Below are 6,483 nucleotides of genomic sequence, written 5' to 3'. Positions count from 1 at the left end.
CGCCCCAGGGCCAGCCGGCGCCCTTCCCTGCCCGGGGGCCTACGTTGAGCTTTGGCTGAAATGATCTCATTCTCCGGGTTAACATTGAACCGGCCACGCGACCTAACGTTTTGGGTCCCCTCGCGAGTGGAATTTCCGGCTTTTCTTGGATCGCCTGGACAGTCGGACTCCAGAGAACCTTTCCGCGCCGCTCTGGGCCGGACCGGGCCCAATGCCGCAGCTAGCGCAAAATAGGTTTTCAACAAAATCCAAAATAGTCGAAAATTTCGCCGGGCCCCCGGCCCGTCCAGACCTGCCTCTCGTTGGCGCCATCGCTTCTCGGCCTTTTGGCTAAGATCAAGTGTAGTATCTGTTCTTATCAGTTCAATATCTGATCGTCCTACCAGGGACCATAAGTGGTTTTTGGGATCACGGAGCTGGGTGAGGGCTTTGCTCCGTCCACTCCACGCATCGGCTGACACCCAGTGTCTCCAGGAGCAGTGCGCTTCCTCCTTTCTGTAGTGACTAATGGCAAAGCAAGGGGTTCTCGCTTGAGCTGGCGCTTCCGACCAGGTCTGTTCGATTGCGAGAGTCGGCTGTAACAGGGTGGGAGTCGCCTTCGTGTCCAGGGGCCGGGTAGCGCTGGTCAGAAGCTGGTGCTGCGGTGTCTCCAGGAGCGGTGCGCTTGTCGTGGCTAACAGCCGAGCAACATGATGGGGGGTGCTGCTGTGGTCGGTTCCCGCCTCTCGAGACCCTCTCCTCTGACTTCGCCCATCTCCAATCAGAGTGTGTTTGATTACAGTCGCCTTAATTGTCCAGGGCTGTCCACGCACAGGCGCAGGCCAGCGGCCGCGAGGTGCCCGTCCTCCCTTTGCCAGGGTGGGTCACGTTGATCAGGAGGTAGATGGGAAGTGGTCCCTCTGACAGGGCCTGGGCCTTCATACATATACCTGGCAGGGAGACACCATGATCAAGAAGGTGGTTCACCCAGAGGCGAGGCTGCGTCCATTGCACTCCCGCCGTGCTGACCCTGCGAATTCCCAAATGTGGGAATCTCGGCTGCATAATTTATGGTAGTGGGGGACTGCGTTTTGCGCTCTCCCTGTGTCTCTTTGGTTGAAAAGAAGCCGATGGGTTGGGTTTCGGTGGCCGTTGTTGTTTCCTTTTTAGGTGACCTGTGGGTCAAGGAGTCGCTCAGGCGGGGGCTTCTGTCTCTTGAAAAGTTGCCCCCTGGTGGCCGTTCAGTTCAAATTTCCACCCAGGCTGGGCGTTGCGTAGCTGTTTGCGTGTTTGTTTGGCTGTCCTTTTTTGTACCCTTTCCCCCCATTTTCTTTTCATCTTACAAGCGCCACCAAGTGTTAGCCCATGGCGCCACTTGCACAACCACAGACCGGAGCCCGTACGTAGGTGTCTTATTTTGGCTAAATGATCTCATTCCTCCGGGAGGTTAAGAGCCATTTGCCAACTCGGCCCGCGCGACCTCTGCGAAGCGTTTTGGGGTGCCCTCGCCCGGCGTGAATGGAAATTTCCGCTTTTCTTGGATCGCCTCGGACAGTCCCGGACTCAGAGACCTTTCCACTTGCCGCTCTGGGCCGGACCGGGCCCAATGCCTAGCGCTAACTACCAAAAGTAGGTTTTCAACAAAATCCAAAATAGCCGAAAATTTGCGAACGCCCAGCCGTCGAGACCTGCCTCTCGTTCGTCTCGGCCAAGCATTCCGATGACCACGAGGCGCGGCTCTGCGACAAACCGTTCGGGAGTTTTGGCGGCGCCCGTGCGTTCCATCGCTGCAGAGCCGCCGCCAGGCCCAGTCAGGCGGGGGCCTCGGTCACGTTGGAGGCGGGGGTGGGTGCCGTCCCCGGCGTGTGTGGGGTCTCTGCGGCCCGCCAGCGGCTCCGAGACCCCGGCGTCGCTTGTTTCCGGCTTCCTCCCGCTGCCTCTCGAGCGCCATCGCTTCTCGGCCAGCTGCCCAGCTAAGATCAAGTGTAGTATCTGTTCTTATCAGTGGGCTTTCCGACCAGTCTGTTCGTTGCGGGGGTCGGCTGTAACAGGGTGGGGTGCCTTACGTGTCAGGGCCGGGTAGCGCTGGTCAGGTAAGCTGGCGCGTGTCTCCAGGAGCGTGCGCTTTGTCGGGCCCCCAAAGGGGGGTTTTCCCCCCCAAAAGGGGGGGGCCCCCCCCCGGGGGGTTTTTTCCCCCGGGGGGTTTTTGGGGTTTTTTTTTTTTGGGGGGTTCCCGGGGGGAAGGACCCCCGGGGGGGTTCCCCCCCCCCCTTTTTTTTTTGGGGTTAAAAAAAAGGGGGCCCCCCCCCGGGGGGCCTTTTTTGGGGGGTTTTTGGGCCCCCCCCCCTTTTTTTTCCCCCCCGGGCCCCCCTGGGGGGGGGCCCCCCCCAAACCCCCCCTTTTTTTTGGGGGGTTTTTTCCCCCCCCAAGGGGGGCCCCCCCCAAACCCCCCCCCCCCTTTTTTTTTTGGGGGGGGGGTTTTTGGGGTCTTTTTGGGGGGGAAAACCTTTCCCCGCCCGGGCCCCCCCCCCCCCAATTCCCCTTTTAAAAAAAAATTTTCCCCCCCCCCCCCTTTTTGGGGGGCCCCCGGCCCCCCCCCCCCCGGGGGCCCGGGTTAAAGGGGGGCCGGGTTCCCCCTTCCCCCCCGGGGCCCCCCCCGGGGGGGGGGGCCCCCCCCCCCCGGGGGGGGCCCCCCCCGGGGGGGGGGGGCCCCCCCCCCGGGGGGTTTTTCCCCCCCCGGGGGGGCCCCCGGGTTTTTTTTTTCCCCCCCCCCCCCGGGTTTTTTTGGGAAAAACCCGGGGCCCCCCCAAAAAATTTTGGGGGCCCCCCGGGGCCTTTTAAAGGGGGTTTGGGGGGGGCCCGGGGCCCCCCCCCCCCCCCCGGGGGGGGTTTTTTTCCCCAGGGGGGGGGCCCCTTTTTTGGGGCCCAAAAAAAACCCCCCCGGGGTTCCCCCCGGGGGGTTTTTTTTTTGGGGGCCCCAGGGGGGGGGGGGGGGGGGGGGGGGCCCCGGGGGCCCCCCCCCCCCCGGGGGGGGGGGCCCCCGGGGAAAAAACCCCCCCTTTTTTTTGGGGGGGCCCCCCCCCCCCCCCCCCTTTTTTTTTTTTCCCCCCCCGGGGTTTTTAAGGGGGGGGGCCCCCCCCCCCCTTCCCAAGGGGCGGGAAGGGCCCCCCCTTTTCCCGGGGGCCCTTTTCCCCGGGGGGGGGGGTTTTTTTTTAAAAAGGGGGGGGGGTTTTTTGGGGGGCCCCCCAAAAAAAGGGGGTTTGGGGGCCCCCCCCCAAAGGGGGGGGGGCCCCCCCTTTCCCCGGGGGGGAAAATTCCCCCCCTTTTTGGGGGGGCCCCCCCCCTTTTTTTTTGGGGGTTTTTTTAAAAAAGGGCCCCCCGGGGTTGGGTTTTTTTTTTTTTTTGGGGGATTTGGGGGGGGGGGGGGGGGCCCCCCCTTTAAGGGGGGGGGGGGGGCCCCCCCCCGGGCCTTTTTGGGGGGGGGGGTTTTTTTTTTGGGGGGCCCCCCCCCCTTTTTCCCCCTTTTTTTTTGGGCCCGGGGCCCCCCCCCAAAAAAAAAGGGACCCCCCCGGGGGGGGGGGGCCCCCAAAAATTTTCCCCCCCCCCTTTTTTGGCCCCCGGGGCCCCCCCGGGGGGGGGCCCGGGGGGGGGGAAAGGAAATTTTTTTTGGACCCCCTTTTGGACCCAAAAAAAAGGGGGCCCCCGGGGGGCCCCCCCCCAAAACCCCCAAAAAGCCCCCCAAAAAAAAATTCCCTTTTCCCCGGGGCCCCGGCCGGGGGGCCCCCGGGCCCCCCCGGGGGCCTTGGTTGGGGGGCCCCTTTTCCGGGGGGGGAACCCCCCCCCCCCCCCGGGGGGGGCCCCCCGGGGTTTGGGGGGGGGGGGAACCCCCCCCCTTTTTTGGGGGCCCCCGGGGCCCCCTTTTTGGGGGGGGTTGGGCCCCCCCCCCTTTTGGCTTTTAATTTTTTCTTTTTTTTTTTCCCCCCCCCAAAAACCCCCTTTTTTTTTTCCCCCGGGGGGGGTTTTTCCCGAAACCCCCAGGGGTTTTTGGGCCCCCCGGGGGGTTTTTTTTTTGGGGCCCCCCCCCGGGGGGGTTCCCCCCCCTTTTTCCCAGGGGGCCCCCCGGGGGGGGGAAAAGGGGGGCCCCCCTTTTTTTCCCCCGGGCCGGGGGGCCCCCCTTTGAGGGGTTTTTTTTTGGGGCCCCCCCCCCGGGGGGGGGGGGGTTCCCCCGGGGGGGCCCCCGGGGGGCCCCCCCCCCAATCGGGGTTTGGGCCCCCGGGGTTTTTTCCCAGGGCTTTCCCCCCCGGCCCCCCCCCCTTTTGGGGGGGGGTTTTTTAAAATTTTTAAAGGGTTTTTTCCCCCGGGGTTTAAAAAGGGGGGGGGCCCCGGGCCCCCCCCTTTTTTCCCCCAAAAAGGGGGCCCCCGGGGGGGCCCCCCTTTTTTTCCCCGGGGGGGTGGGGGGGGGGCCCCCCCGGGGGGGGCCCCCAAAAGGGGGGCGGGGGGAGGGCCAAAAGGGGGCCCCCCACAAACCCCAATTTCTGGTTTTGGGACAAGCGCCCCCTGGAACAGCGCCCGTTTACCACGACCCGGTGGCCAGGGGCCCCCCCCAGCCCACCCCCCCTCGGCCGGGTGGAAGCCCGCTCTGGACCCCCGTTTTGTTTACCCCCAAAAAAAAGGGGAAACGCCCTTTCCCGGAGCCGCAAAAGGGCCCGGGGGGGGGGCAACCCGGTCCGTGTGTAATTTTTAAAAATTTTAGGGGTGGGGGTATCAGATTTTAAAACTGATGCGATCTCCCTTTGTTTTCCCAAAAGGGGGGGATGGCCCCGGGGGGCGGGGGGCCGGCAGCCCCGGCTGGCCCCGGGGGGGCCAGGACCCCCGGGGCGGGGCCCCCCCCCCGGGACCAGCCCCCCCCTGGGGGGGTTGGGGCTCGGCGGGCCCCTGGCCTTTTTCCACCCAAGTCCTTTTCAGGGTGCTTGGCCGGAGGGGGAAAGGCCCGGGCGGGGGGCTTCCAAAATTTTCGGCTATTTTGGTTTTTTTGAAAACCATTTTCGGGTGGGGGGCCGGGGGGCGGGAAAGGTTCTCGGACCCATTGGGCCCCCGGGGGTTTCCCAACCCCCGAGGCCCCTAAACTTGCGGGCGTGGGGGGGCAAAAAACCCCCCCGGGAAAGAGACAAGCCCCACCCAACGGGCCCCGGTTTTGGGTCAGGGGGCGTCGGCGGCCCTTGGGGGCGCTGTAAAGGGGGGGGAAAAGGGCGGAAAGCCAAAAAAACCCCGACTACCAAGCCCCCCCGGGGGAAATTTAAAAACCCGGCCGGGGAAACTTTTAAAAAACCCCCCCCGGGGCTTCCCACGGTCCCCAAAAAGGAAAACCCCGGGCCCACAACCCCCTGGGTTTTTAACCAAAAAACCGGGGAGGCAACCCCCCCCCCTTTTTATCGAAAATTCCCACTTTGGGGTTCCCGGGGGTCAGACGGGGGAAAGGGGCCCGGTCCCTGGGGAAACCCACTTGCCCCCTCCAGGAATAGAACCCCCGGCCCCCTTAAAGGGGACCTTTTTAAACCCCCGTCTGGGCCCCCCCAAACAAAAACGGGCCCCCCGGGGCCCCGGTTTTTGGCCCCCCCGGACAATTAAAGAACCCCCAAAAAACCCGGGGGGGCGGTCGGGGGCCGAGGGGGGCCCGCCCAGGCCCCCCCTTTTGTTTCGGTGTTCCAGGAAACCACCCCCCCGGCACCCCACCATTCTGGCCCCCCCCCGGCCCCTGGCCCGTAAGGCGGTCCCCCCCTGACCCCCCCCCCAAAACCTGGGGAAAGGCCCGGGAGCCCCCCCTTTTTTGCAAGCCCGGGGGGGACCCCTGGGCCCGCCCCCCGACGTGGGGGGGGCGGGCCCCCCGGGCTCCACCCGGGACCCCTCTTTTAAATGTACCCCGGGTGGGGCTTTAGAAAAGAAAGAACTTTTAACTTAAAAGGGCCCGGGCGGGCGCCAACCGGGGGGAAACCCCAAAAAGGGCCCGGGGTTTCCCCGGGGGCCAAACCCCCCCCCGGGGACCCACCCCCCCAGGGGCCCCCCCCGGGCCCCCCCCGGGGGAAAAACCGGGGCGCCCCCCCGCCCCCGGGGCCCCAGCCCGGCTGGGTTTGGGCCCGGGGGCAAAGGGGGGCCCCGGGGGTTTTGGGGGCCCCCCGTGGGACAGGGGGGGCCAAGGGGGGGTTTTTGGGGCCCCGGGGTTTTTTCCCCCGGCCCAAACCCAACCCACCCGGGGGGCCCCCGGGGGGGTTGGGGAAAATGCTCCCTCTCCGGGAGGAGTTTTTTCAGCCAAATCGCACACCTAGCGGCCGGTCGGGGTCAAAAAAGGGGCGCCCCCTTGGGGGGTGTAAATAAAAAGAAAAGGGGGGAAAGGGGACAAAAGGAAGAAACCACGAAACACCCCAAACGAGCCCTAAAATTTAAAACCCCAGGGGGAAACCAAAACCCCCGTTGGCACCCGACCCACCCCAAAAAAAAAAAAGGACA

General features: G+C 65.6%; 1 non-coding gene and 1 pseudogene across 1 annotated transcript; both read left to right on the top strand.

Moving 5' to 3' along the window:
• The first annotated feature begins 310 nt into the window (after nucleotides 1-310).
• Nucleotides 311-490, top strand: LOC127159858 (uncharacterized; annotated as a pseudogene).
• A 431-nt stretch (nucleotides 491-921) lies between these two features.
• LOC127159857 (U1 spliceosomal RNA) lies at nucleotides 922-1,085 on the top strand. Its single transcript, XR_007826578.1, has one exon. It is a non-coding gene; the product is annotated as a U1 spliceosomal RNA (small nuclear RNA).
• Nucleotides 1,086-6,483: the final 5,398 nt, after the last annotated feature.

The sequence above is a fragment of the Labeo rohita genome, unplaced genomic scaffold (genome assembly GCF_022985175.1).
Source record: "Labeo rohita strain BAU-BD-2019 unplaced genomic scaffold, IGBB_LRoh.1.0 scaffold_2568, whole genome shotgun sequence".
NCBI lineage: Eukaryota > Metazoa > Chordata > Actinopteri > Cypriniformes > Cyprinidae > Labeo > Labeo rohita.
The sequence above is the reverse complement of the archived record's forward strand: the minus strand, read 5'-3'. Positions and strand labels throughout refer to the sequence as shown.